Raw genomic sequence first — 14,092 nt, 5'->3', positions numbered from 1 at the left:
AGGACCTTCATAGGCTCTGTCCAGAGCTTGTTTTTCCATATTGGGTGTCCATCTTGCATGTGTAGAACAACCCTCTTCATAGCTTATCAAAAGAGCATGTCATTCTTGCATGCATTGACCATGTTTCAATAAGTTTTTGGACTTTATTTGGCATGTCATACCTCTTACTATTGCTGGTTTAGTGACCTCTTGAATGCTTCATAAACTTGTAGTGTAAACCCTCTTCACTAGCTTGTATTGCATACTATTTTGGTCTTTGATTCTAGCACTTTTTGGCCATGCCTTAAACTGATTTTGTGCATGTTTTGGACTTCCTTAGCTCTGTTTTTATGCCTCATGGTCGAATGATACTTTCTATGCATGGTTGTAGTGTAATACCCTTGCCTAGCCTTGAGTTTTGAAGCCTATTGCATGCTTCTATTGAGGTGTTTTCATGCTTTGGGGCTATTGAGCATGTCATTTCAGAGCCTATACTTGTGCCATATTCCCATGTTTTTCACTCTTTAAATGTGTTTGAGAGTCGTGCTTAAATACCTCATTTATGGGCCATTACATGAGCTTCATTTCCATGCCTTTCAAGTCATCATTTTAGTCCATTTTCCTACTATTTTGGGCCTGCAGAGGGACTATTTGGGGCTGGTTTGGTCATTTGTGCATTGCTTTGTGTACCTCTAGTGTAATACACTTCACTAGTTTCGGTATCCGGGCCATCTAGTATGCATTGTGTGAGGTGTTTATATATCTTGCATATCATTTCAGAGCTGGAAAATGTGTGATTGTATGCCATATTTTATCCCTTGCCATGCTTTGGTAGAGTTGCATTTGGTGCCATAGGTTTGGTCCCTTGCATTTGTGCATGTTTGCATGTGTTTTCGTTGCCTAATTTCATCATGTTTGGCCACTGATTTGAGTGTGGCTGAGGCCCATTCATTTTAGTTTAAGTCCATCTTGTATTGTGTATGCCATGTCCATGTTGTCGCATGCTTGATCGTCGCATTGTGTATGCCTTGATTATGCCTTTGTGTATGTCCATCGTCATATGTGCGTTGTGTATGCCATATAGCGTCATGTGCATTGAGTATGCCATTCGTAGTTCATAGCATTGCGTATGCTAGTTGCACCTTTGCATGTTATTCCATGCATGTTTGCATGTCTTAGTTGCATTTTGTTTAGGATTGCATGCTAGTTGTTGCATTGTGTTTGCATGCCATGCCATTCTAGTTGTTGCATAATGTTTGGATTAGGGTTTAGTCCAAACACGGGAAATGAAGGACGTTTCGTACTCAAAGTGATGAAACGTGCTTCGATTCCCGGTCTCCGACACTCTTGATAACCCATGATGGATTTTAGGCCTTGTTGTGTTTATATGTGCATTCATTTTACATTGAGTCATGCAATCTGACTCCTCGGCCATCATGCATCGAGATGCGTGATTGGTGGCACGAGGATCGAGGACTACACTCCCTAGAGCTTATGCAATGATGGGGAGAGTGGTCGTGCACACATATGTCGAAAATACTTTGCCATGCCCCTTTCTTGCTCTCTGTTGTAGCAAACCGGAAGCCAGCAGCAAAAATTGGTCGGTAATATCCTTACAGCATGGTGGAGTTTCAGCCTTTTGGAGTTTTGTACAGTGTTTTGGGACCGGTTGCAAACAGAGACAAATCGGGGCATCGCGATGAATTTTTCGGCAAGGCGACTCGAGCATGCATGCATTCCTTGTCATTCAAGACCGAACTGAGGCAGTCCATTTTATATGTTTTGCAATGGTAGCTTATTTATTTTAGTTAATTTGTTAATTAATTAGGGTTGTGTAATAATTAGCTGTAATTTGTTGTTCATTCGGTTGTGTATTATTTATTCAGACCCTCCGAGGAGGGCAATGTTGTAATAAGTGTGTGTGTGTGTGATGTATGTCTTCCAACCCCACGTCTTTCTCCCTTTTATTTACCAGCTTATTATGGTTAGTTTTAGGGCACGTTTAAATTAGCATCCTTATGCTCGTATGTTTACATCTATTCATCTGTTTTGCATGCACCGGGCTCGGCGCATCATGCTAACTGCATTGTATTTCAATTCCAAGTTGAATACATGTATCGATTGTTGCATCTCATATGCCATCTTAGAATAGCCGAGCCTATCGTAGTTGCGTTCTTGCATGTGTTGCATTAGGCATCTCATCATAGTTAGGATTCATGCACGTTTTCTAATTAGATTCTTTCTTTGGCTTGGAGTACTCGGTAAGTGTTTATGCTTTAGCATCCTTGCATGCGTGTGAGTGACTGCCATGATAGCATGTTTACCATGAGGCTATGTGCTTATGTGATATAACTGCCTGAATGCCTGTGGGTGAAGGTTGGGTTGCTTGAATTGGATAATTCGTCGAAACCCGTGTTTTAGCCTACTTGCGAGTAACAAACTTCAATCTATTTTCAAAACAAGCGGATATGCGATGCTTTGTTCCAACTTAGGCAATCCCGTCTATACTTGTATGCTGTGCGCATCACATAGTAATTCTAGGTTAATAAACGGAATAAGAATGCATGTGTTTTCAAAAACTCGATATCATGCTTAGTAGTGGCCGATCTTCGATCGGGCAAGCGAGGGTGCTCATGAAATGACCTTCCCCAATCATACCCAAGTTCCCGAGCCGAGGCAACTTTGGTGATGACGGACACATGGCCTTAGGCACGAGTCAGGGTTTCCTAAATTCTCCCAAAAACAAAATATTTAGGTGGCGACTCTGTATCTGGCAAAGCAATCCATGTTTGGCATTTCTTTCTAAAATCAGTTTTTCAAAACGATTTGCCGGATTTGGACTCTTTGGTGATTCATCGGTCTTGCGTTGCACTTTGCGAGATTAGAAACAAAACCGTGACATTGAGTCATGAACTGTAGTAAGCCCAAATGAACAAAACGGGATTTCCTCTCGGGATGTTTGGGGACGTCTACACATATATCTCCATAGGGTTTTCTGCACATTGATGAATATCCTCCAGATGCTAACCAGGGATTTGACATCCCATCAGCTGTTGTAAGCTTTTCTGAATTCCAAGCGAGTGCGAATTTTCTTGAAGATGCCTCTTCAAACAAGTCACCCCTATTATGTAAATTGCAGGTATTAATTGCTGTGATATGTTGGTTTTAAGGGTACCTTGCTTTCTATTTCTTTGTTTAAGGGTACCTTGCTTTCTGTTTCTCTGTTTACATAGTTGACTCCCACAATTGACAAATACTTGAAACTTGCCTGAAATCTACTCTTTCTAGCATATTTTTGGATCCTTGTAATAAGTTTGTTGCACCATAATTATAGTGTTTTTGTTATTAGTCCGACTTTCCCAGACATACTCACTTTAGAGTTACACCTTTGCTACTAGCTAGCCACATAATATTGTGAAACATGTTTATGATCAAGCTTCTTTTAGTCTCTTACTAGAATCGATGCACACATGGTACACGTAATCACCACTCATATGGTACTTCACTGAAGTTTCTAATCATTTCAGCTTCCATGAAATGCTATCCATACTCCTGTGTTTTTTTTTTTAAAAAAATATTTATTATTATTATTTTTTTGGAGTTGTTTCTTTTGATTTGTGCTGACTGTGAGACAGGTATGTCTTAGACAATGACTTGCAAATAAGAACTTTTCTTAACGAACATGGGTTCGAAAAAATAAAAACCAAAGGGTTACAAGGTTCAAAATTTTCCAATGTGCAACTGTCTTGGCTTCCAGATGCTATCAAAGATTTTATCTCCCAGGTGACAAAATGATAACTTTGTTGTTCTTGTTTTTTCAGTGAAGTGGATTAATTTATAATTTATGGCACAAGGACAACATATACAGAAGTTTTTAAGCTCGATACTCAAATGTCTATTCAGAGTTTTGATCCAATATATAATAAATTTTTTTTTAAAAAAAAAAACTATGCTATCAAAGGGTATATAGGAAGTAGGACCCAAGTCTGGTCAGGGGATTTGATTGTTGAGGTCATTTTGTTTGTTATGTTGTGACTTTTGTGATTGTATTGTTTATTTTCAGGTGATTCATTTTTCTCAATCCTTTTTCAAATCTGATACAGGGTCAGTTTCAAATGATTACTTGGAATACATGTTGTTACAATTCCCTACCAATGTTATTGGATGGATCTGTCATACTTTGGTCACTTGGATGAGATGTTTGGTGGAGAGATATCTATTTCCATGGTATTTCCTCTTTTTTTCGCTGCTGTTATCTAAAAAAATGTGATATAGCCTTTTGAAGTTTGTAAGTGGTTTGTTTCTTCAATTTAAATTTTTGTTTAAACTTGATCTAGACTCACTGATTGATATTTAAGGCCATTTAAATTTGAAATTATCATTGCGTTCATTAGAGACATTACAAATTGATCCCATCAAACGTGTTGTTGGGGGTTAAAAATCTTCCTTGCTTGTTCCTAGGGCTTTTATTTCATTTTTTTAATTGTCATCTTATTTAAAGGTTGTATATTAACCTCTATTTGATGAATAAAAGGTTGTAGTTACAACATTAGAAAGAACTATGTTTTTAAGAAGTCCGTTTTGAGTAGTGTATAAAAATTTGATTCTTCGTAAAGAGCATTTGGAGCTTGCTTAATCACAAATTAACATAGTTATGGAACTCCACGAATAAAATACCTGTTGTATATAGGTCTAGAGGTTTACATTTTGTTGTGTAGCATATAGCTCAGTCTAGGATATATCTACACCTTTATGTGTACAAACATAATATATGCGTATATGCCAATTAATGGAAGGATGATGAACTTTTGTATAGCTACCAGAAGACTGACATTTCTTTGAAGGTGTCATAACTTATTTCCATTGCTTAATTTTCTCAGAAATGCATCTGTTCTCATTGTTGATTGAGATGTTTAATTATCCATGTGGGATTTGATGACTAACAAAAAAAAATGTTATATTTGATGTTGTTGGGAGTTAGAGCCAGATTTCAGATATAATTTTTATATTTTTTTGTATTTGATGCTATAGCAGTTAAATTTTTATTTTTGTATTTGATTGAGATGTTTAATTATCCATGTGGGATTTGATGACTAACAAAAAAAATGTTGTATTTGATGCTATAGTAGTTAAATTTTTATGTTTTTTTTTGTAATTAACATTAACACATAATTAAATTATCATTAATTATTTTTATTTTTATTTTTCAGATATTTCCCATGTAGGAGTGTGCATCTTGTGGAATGCATGCCTGTGGAGAATGTGGTTAACTTTTGTTTTTGTTATCTACGAAGAATGATGAGAAAAACATTTAATTTTGGTTTATGTTATTTTGAATTATGAACAAAATCATATATTTAAACATTATATATGTATTATGGAACATTATGTAGTGGGATAATTTTGTTGATGTATAATTATGAATGGAAGAATATTTTATTATGGAGAAATTGTTATCTTTATACAGGAATTTTTATATTATTATGCAATTATTATGGAGAAATTTTAATATTTTTAATAATTTTATCGCAGGATTTTTTTTTCTTTTTTGTGACGGCACTACACCGTCGCAAAAAATAGAAAATTTTAGTTTTTTTTTATTGATTTTGTTATGGGTTTTACTTTTTGCGACGGCACTAAACTGTCGCAAAAAATAGAAATTTTATTATTTGAAATAGAAAATTTATTATTTTTTTAATATTTTTTGCGACGGCAGTACACTGTCGCAAAAAATAAAAAATTTCATATTTTTAATACTTTTTGCGACGGCACCACACCGTCGCAAAAACAGTGTTTTAGAATATCTCATAAGACATGAAGCAATTCTCCATACATGCACGCTATTAGAAATATAACTTTTTGTGTCTATTTTTTTGCGACCGATTATTTGACCGGTGCAAAAAAATTACTTTTTACATCAAAATCTCATTTTACTTGACCTAATCGTGTTCTTAACAAAAAAAAAAAAAAAAAAAAAAAAAAAAATATATATGTTACATGCCCAGAATTTTTTTTTTTAAACAGATACGTGCCCAGATTTAGGCGCCCATATATTTACATCATTTTTCTGTCTCTCTCTCACACATAGAACCTCACATCTTCTCACTTCACCGAAGTCCCTCACTACCGTTGTTGACGTCCGTCGCACATCGCCACCACCGCAATACGATCAGGTTCTTTATCTTTCTCCTCTCTCTCTCTTTTTCTCTCTCTTCCTCTATTTTCCCATTTCTCACTCTTGCTCTAGGGTTTTACATGATTTACCAAGTCTGATTTCGTGTTGATTTCTGAAATGCGTTTGGCTTAAGTGGTTTGATTTCTAGGGTTTTATGGGTTTGGTAATAATCAATTTGTTTGCCTAATTTTGGGGCTATTTTTTTATGACTGAACCCTTATTGTTGTTTATTGGGTAGACAAATACAAGAAATTGGTTTTCATTTGCATATGGATGGGGTTTGCTATTTTTTATGACTGAACCCTTAATTTCATTATCCTATGGTCGCTTGATTGAGAATTCTCTTGGCTCTCTGTGTTTGAGTTTGGTTTGTCCTCATATTGAATTGGATTCATGGTTGTTGATTTGTACTTTCCATACATTTGTTCTTTCCCATGAATTTGTTCTTCCTGTTATATCTTTCACCCTCCAACTGTTTGATGCAATGCCCGAATCAAAAATTTACTTGCTGTGTGCATATTATTGAAAATTAAATGTAGTGGCTATTTGTACTGATATCATAAAAAGACAAAGAACAACTGTATACAATAAATAGAAAACAATGGAGGATCTTTGTAACTTCCACCCATGGTATAATGTTGGCAACAGTAAGGACTGAGGAGTGAATTTGAAGAATGGCTTCATGTGTATTTTGATGTTTTTAAATAAATAATGTGAAGACAATGTGTTGTGTAATCCTTTACTGGAACTAATAAATGTCCAAACTAACTGTTGTTGTACAGTTTTATGTTGTTTTTTCTCTTTCCCCTTTTATAAAAATCCATGCTTCTTGCAATGTATATTGGATTTTCGGTCTGCTCTTCTATGATTTGTTTGTGGTGCTGCTTTCACTTGAATTGGATAGACATCATATATCTTCATAAACATTTATGTCCTTGTTTCCACTATAACCCTTTTATGTTATGGCTATGGACTTCTTCTTTTTCCCAAATTCATATGATTTGTGTTTTTGCACCATCATTAATTAATTCCTGCTCACCTAAACTCCGCGCTCCAAAGTAAGAGACTTGTGAAAAAATCGCTCCCATATGAGATAAATATATAAATCTCACAGAAACAAAATAAGAACAATTCAAACTTTTTCTATTAGTTTCTATTTACTTAACAAAGACAATTTATACATAACAAAGACAATTTATAGTTAGACATCAATCTCTAGTATTTTCATATTTTAACACATATATTACAACTAAATAGAAAAATATATTTGTTGTATATTTATATATTTAATATATAGAATGTATACATGTTCTCAATGGCACTACCAACTTAGAAACTTCTATATACTCCCACTCTCATCCCTACCCCTTCAGATTCTGTCACTGTTGAAGAATATTTGACTAATTTCCTCTTCACAAATTCACTCTTTGTTTTCCTTATACAAACAGTTTTTGGTCGTTCAACGATCGGGTTCTATCAATAACTATCTCTCTTAAATATAATTATTTTGCTCTTGAGTTACTCAATAGTGAATTTTTTCATACTTAAGCTAATTAAACAGAGGCAATAACGAGCTGCATGAGTATTTCCAATAGAATGTTTAGCAGAAGATCTGCTAATGGGAAACTTTTATTTCTTTACTCAATATTTAGCATGAATATTTTGGGATGATGCTTATCTGGTTGGAGCTTCAGATGATTTTATGTTTACTTCCAGATACGATCAGGCACTAGTATGAATGCTTTTACTTATTGCAACATAAGGCTTTTGTTTGTTAGCACAGTTGTATTTCTGGTGAGGAAACTTTGAGAGGGTACTCTAGTTTATTGTAGTGTGATAAGGCTGTCATCTGCTGTATTTTACTTCTCTATAGTTTTGAATCTTTTCTTTTTGTTTGAACTGCTTGTTAGGAAGATGTAACAAGGCCTAATGTTAAGCTTTAACTTGCACCCAACAAGCACCTAGATAATGAGGTAGAACTAAATGACGAACTAAGATATGGGATATGGATAAAACATGATATATAGGTACATGATCACACGGAAATTTTTAAAAAAGACACAATTCTTATTTGAAATTCATGTCCGTATGTTAATGCAGCTAGGAGTCTAGTTCTTATGACGGATCGGAATGTATGAGACAAACCTATCTCTTTGAGACACGTGGCTTTATTATGGAAGATCCTTTGACCTAATAAATGGGTTGTTTAGTGGAATTAGTTCATCATTGCACATAAATGAATTTTTTTAGCAATTACATCTGGTTAACCAAGATGCCATTATTTTTTTTTCATCCTTCATTGCGACTTTAAAAGAGTCTTGTTTCTTGTAGGATTCAACGTTGAGACAGTGGAGTACAAGAACATTAGAGGAAAGGCTAAGGTTAAAGAAAGGAAGAACAACAAAGAAGAGAAGGAGAAAAATTATAAATAGATTATCGATCAAGAACTCTAGGTAAGGATTACATGCTTGATTCTTGTAGATTAATTATCTAATAATTAAAATCAAGAAATGATTAGGCTCAATTTCATGTAATTGGAAAGAAATGAGGTTTAATTTGCATGTCATATACGTAAATTAGAAAGAGGATGAAGAAATGGAGTTAGGTTTAAAAACAAAAATTAAAGGAATTAAGAATTGGTTTGATTTTGGCTTTAAATTCATACCTTGTCAGATATATTTTGTTGCTGCTGTGGACAAATTCTTTGCTAGAAATATGTAAGCTCCCTCAATCTAATATATAACTAATAAAATCCAATAATTAAAACCGATTGCTTTATAGTGTATGTTGAAGCCAAGGAAATTGGCATATTTGCAAACTGGGCTCTGTTATTGAAGATAGAGATAAGGGGATACATAAATAAAATTCTTTACTTGAAGTTTTGTCTCTATTTTTCTTATACCTAATGTGTTTTTGTGTGTGTGTTCTTTTTTTTTTTTTTTGTAAACCCGAGACTTGCAATTATGTCTCCTATTGGTAAAATGCTCTGTCAAGTTTACTGTTCCATGCTGGTGTTGAATTTGTGTAGGTCACAACACATGACAAAGCCCAAAATATTGTGTTGAATTTGTGTATGTCATTTGGGTCCTCATTCGGTATTGACCTTAATTGTGTTGGATTTCAGTTTGTCTTTATTTTTTTTTTTATCCAGATTACTCCTCCATTTGACCCAATGTGCTTGCATGCCTTGTTCAATGGTCTGTGATTTTAGACTCAATCCCTATTTTGTGTAACATCTTTAGCTGAAGCTATTACTTTTGTACTCTTTATCTACGACTTAGAAGATTCATGGAATATATTCACTTTGTGATAAAATGATTTGATCACGCTAATAAATCCCTAGCCAATATCACTACCTTAGCCAACAAACCATTATCTCCAAGAAAGCAAGTCAAAGAAAATAACAAGCAAAGAAAATAAAAGTATAAAAAGAGAGCTTAATGACTTGAAAATACAATTCAATTTCCTTCCAACTTGTTTTGAGACTAGGACCTATATACATTCATCTAAGTTAATTGCCAAAAAATTTAAAATAATCAAACTTAAATAAATGCCCTTTTACCTATAAGGAGCACATTTAATTTTAGTTGATGAAAGACTACTGATATAATGTGCTATCATAAAACAAGATGACAAAGAAGGAAGCCACTAAATTGACTTGCAGTGAAAGTTGCCTAAAATTCGAAGACAATGCACCATGACTGAGGCTTAGGAATTTTTTGGACTCAAAAACGCTTTTGTCCCACACTCCAATTTTCTCCATTTTCAAGCATTGTGAGAATCATATTCAATTGTTTTTCACTAGCAAAGATTTTTAGTTGAACCATGGATAACAGTATTAAAAGATGAATCTAACTTGTAAATTCTAGCTTTACTTCCTTTGCACGCACCAGACCAAAGCAATCAGTCAAAGAAAAGCACAAAAGTTCATAAAATATAGATGCTGATTTAGACTTGATTTTGTGTTGTCCCCACTCTACATTTTATTATGTATTACAGGGATTCCTTTCTTCTCTTGGTGATACTTGTTTGGGATTAATCTAAGATGAAGACAGTTTGGAATATGAAGCATTGTTAATCTGTTGAGTTTCTTTAATGTTTTATTATCTTTTTCTACATTCAAATGTCCCTCATGGGCTGTGATAAAGTCATTAAATTCAGTCTAGCTACCTGTGCATTATATTTTTCATTGGCAATCGGATGCCTTCTACATATTGAGAAGAATAGATTTGTAATTGACTGTGGGCATAGAGACTATTGATTTTACTTCCTCTGCCATGCCTTTATTATAGTGTTGTTGTACTACAGTTTTTCTCTGATAATTGTAGACCCATTTGATGAGACTTAAGATTTGGTTTGGTTTAATTGTAGCATCTTCTTGTAGCTGCTTATGTTATATGTTTGGGGCTGGTTTGCTTTCCTATAGGAGTAGGAAATATGTATTTGTATTTGTATATGTATTTTTATTTATTTATTTTGGCTTGATAAGATGTCTCTGTATTTGTATTTATGTGTCTCTGAGGGTACTTTGAGGCTTATGCTATATTTTTTTTGTCCCTTTGTAGGTCAAACTTACTCAAAATGGGTAATAGACAAAGAGTATAATTGGTCTCCCAAATACTATCTATGTCATGCTGTGATTGAAGAGGGGGCTGATCCTTAAACTACTCGATTGTGTTGCTTGCGTATGTGATCATGCCGCATATTGTCAAACATCAAACATGCAAATTTTTCCTTTACATGCAAGCTGGCTGAACTTATACTGAATAACTTCTTTCCTCTTATTGTTTTGTATGAAATTATTATTGTAAGTTGGAATGTACTTGGTTTGTATGCAATGTTGACATTAAAAGTTATTCTCTTGTTTGGATGGTTGTAAATAAAATAGATGTAGATTGTGGAATGAGTGATAATATCTATGTATTGTTTTGTTTGTATATCTGTTACAGGTTGCATGAGATACATACAGGTTGTGGAAAAATTAATTAAAATAAATTAAAAAAAAAACATAAAATGTTGTTTTTGGTGACTAAACAATTGGTAACAAAAAATGGTGTTAAATATTTTTAGCGACTACATAGTTAGTAGCTAAAAAAGAATTAAATGGAAACAAATCTTTTGGAAACTAAATATTTAGTAGCCATTTAAAAAAGATTTTAGGCAACTAATGATTTAGTAGCCAAAAATTAAAAGAAAAAGAAAAAAAACTTTTGGCGACTAAATATTTAGTCGCCAAAACATAAAAATTATTCGATAGGCGACAAAAATTTTAGTAGCTAAACAAAAAAATTTGACTTAGGTGACTGAACTATTTAGTAGCTAAACAATAAATTAGACTTTCGGCGATGAAACATTTAAGTCGCCCTAGAAACCTCAAGTTTTGGCGATAAAAATTTTAGTAGCTGAAAATGTGATGTTAAATTAAATTGAAAGCTTTTGGCGATTAGTCACCAATTTAGCCTAATCAGCGACTAAAGATTATTTTGTCGCCAATACATTTACTTTTGGTGACTAAAGATGTTTTAGTCGCCAATACCTTTCCTAACAATCTTCCCGCTACAAATCTGGTGACCAAAATATTTAGTCGGGGAAGTTTTTCGGCAACTAAAATCTTATGGCGACTAAATATTTAGCCACCAAAAGTACAATTTCTTGTATCCTTGAAAAAAAATAATAAAGATATTATGCTGGAAAGTGGTTTATTCATTTGTCAGTATACATTTCTAGATAGTGGTCTCTCTGTCACATTGTCTTCTCTATATATATATATATATATATGAATAGGATTTTGAGTTCTTGTTGTGTCTCGAAGCCACCATATTTTGTTTACAATTAAACCAATTGGAAGTGAAAGTGGCAATGTGGAAGCCATGTGAAGATTTAGAAGTAGAATAATTATTTGTGGCAATGTACAAATATCTAACAATCAATTTTATATACAATTATAGAATCTAATTTATATAATTAGATGTTATTTTTTTAATGTAAGATAGGACTCTCACATTTAATAAGTCGATAAGTCTTGATAATTATGTAAGAAAATTGTATCTTATTTTATAATTACATTATGTGCACTTAATTTTTTTTTTTTTTCCTTTTCCATACTGTAGACGCACCCAAACGTCCTGGAAAAATCCCGTTTTGTTCATTGGGCTCACTACAGTTCGGACTCAATGTCACGGTTCTTAATCTGATCTTGCAAAGTGCAATGCGAGATTGATAAATCACCAAAGTGTCCAAATTCGGCAAATCGTTTTGAAAAACTGATTTTTAGAAAGAAGTGTCAAACATGGGCTGCTTTGCCAGATACAGAGTCGCCACCTAAATATTTTATTTTTGGGAAATTTAGGAAACCCTGACTCGTGCCTACGGCCACGTGTCCGTCATCACCAAAGTTGCCTCGGCTCGGGAACTTGGGTATAAGAGGGGAATGTCATGCAATGAGCACCCCCGCTCGCCCGATCAAAGATCGACCTTTATTAACATGATATGTTATTTTTGAAAACACATGCGCTCTTATTCCGGTTATTAGCCTACAATTACTATGTTATGCGTACGACAAACAAGTATAGACCGGATTGCCTAAGTTGGAACAAAACATCTCATGTTTGTTTTTGAAAGCGGTTTGCTACTCGCAAGTAGGCTAAAATGTGGATTTTGCCTCCCTCAAGTGGGCTTAAAACTTGCAATCAATGAATTGTTCCAATTCAAGTAATCCAACCTTCACCCATAAGCATTCAGGCAGTTATATCACATAAGCAGTTAGCCTCATGGCAAGCATGCTATCATGGCAGTCACTCACACACATGCAAGGATGCTAAAGTATAAACACTTATCGAGTACTTCGAGCCAAAGCAAAAGCTATGTTAGAAATCAATGCATGATCCTAACTATGTCAAGAATGCCTAATGCAACACATACAAAATGCAACTAAGATAGGCTCGGCTATTCTAAAATGTCATGTGAAATGCAATTTGATACATGTATTTAAACAGGAATTGAAATACAATACAGTTAGTATGATGCGTCAAGCCCGGTGCATGCAAGACAGATGAATGGATGCAAACATACGAGCATAAGGATGCTAATTGAAACATGCCCTAAAATTAACCATCGTAAGCTGGTAAATAAAAAGGAGAAAGAAGTGGGGGTTGGAAGACATGCATCACACACACGCACACTTATTTACAACAGTTGTGCCATCTCGACGGATGGTCCGAATGAATAATACACAACCAACTAGCTAATCTAAGCTAATCTAATTAAACTAGTTATTACACAACAGAATGAATAACAAGGTACAACTAATTATTACACAACTCTAACTAATTAACAAATTAACTAAATTAGCAATTAAATAAGCATAGAAACTATATGATGTAGGTTGCCTCAGCTCTGCTTTGGATGACAAAGGATGCATGCATGCTCGAGTCGCCTTGTTCGGAAATTTCTCGTGACACCCCGATTTGCCTCTGTTTGCAATTGATCTCAGAACACTGCACAAAGCTCCAGAAGGCTGAAACTCTACCAAGGGAACCTGTGGGAAGGCTGCCGACCAGATATTGGCATTGGAGACCACCGGCCGACCACCTTTTGTGGTGAAAACCAGAAAAAGTGGTCGGCCTGCCACTTTTATCTGGTCGGCCGACCAGTTTTTGCTGTTGGTTTCTGATTTTCTGCAACAGAGGGCAAGAAAGGGGCATGTCAAAGTATTTGCAACATATGTATGCGCGACCACCCTCCTTATCATTACATAAGCTTAAGGGAGTGTAGGTCTCGACCCTCGGGCCACCAATCACGCATCTCGATGCATGATGGCTGAGGGACCGAATTGCGCAATTCAATATGGAATGAATGCACATACAAACACCTAAAGCCTACAACTCCATCATGTATAGTTAAGAGTGTCGGCGATCGAGAATTGAGGCACGTTTCATC

At 34.7% G+C, this 14,092-nt stretch overlaps 1 long non-coding RNA gene across 1 annotated transcript; it reads left to right on the top strand.

The window, feature by feature from the left end:
* Nucleotides 1–5,995: 5,995 nt before the first annotated feature.
* LOC114294072 (uncharacterized) lies at nucleotides 5,996–11,067 on the top strand. The gene is made up of 3 exons (XR_003640350.2): nucleotides 5,996–6,152; nucleotides 8,486–8,607; nucleotides 10,720–11,067. It is a non-coding gene; the product is annotated as an uncharacterized LOC114294072 (long non-coding RNA).
* The last annotated feature ends 3,025 nt before the right edge of the window (nucleotides 11,068–14,092 follow it).

This window comes from Camellia sinensis, chromosome 9 (assembly GCF_055761805.1).
Source record: "Camellia sinensis isolate YWXY chromosome 9, ASM5576180v1, whole genome shotgun sequence".
Lineage (NCBI taxonomy): Eukaryota > Viridiplantae > Streptophyta > Magnoliopsida > Ericales > Theaceae > Camellia > Camellia sinensis.
This window is presented reverse-complemented; position numbering and strand designations above follow the sequence as displayed.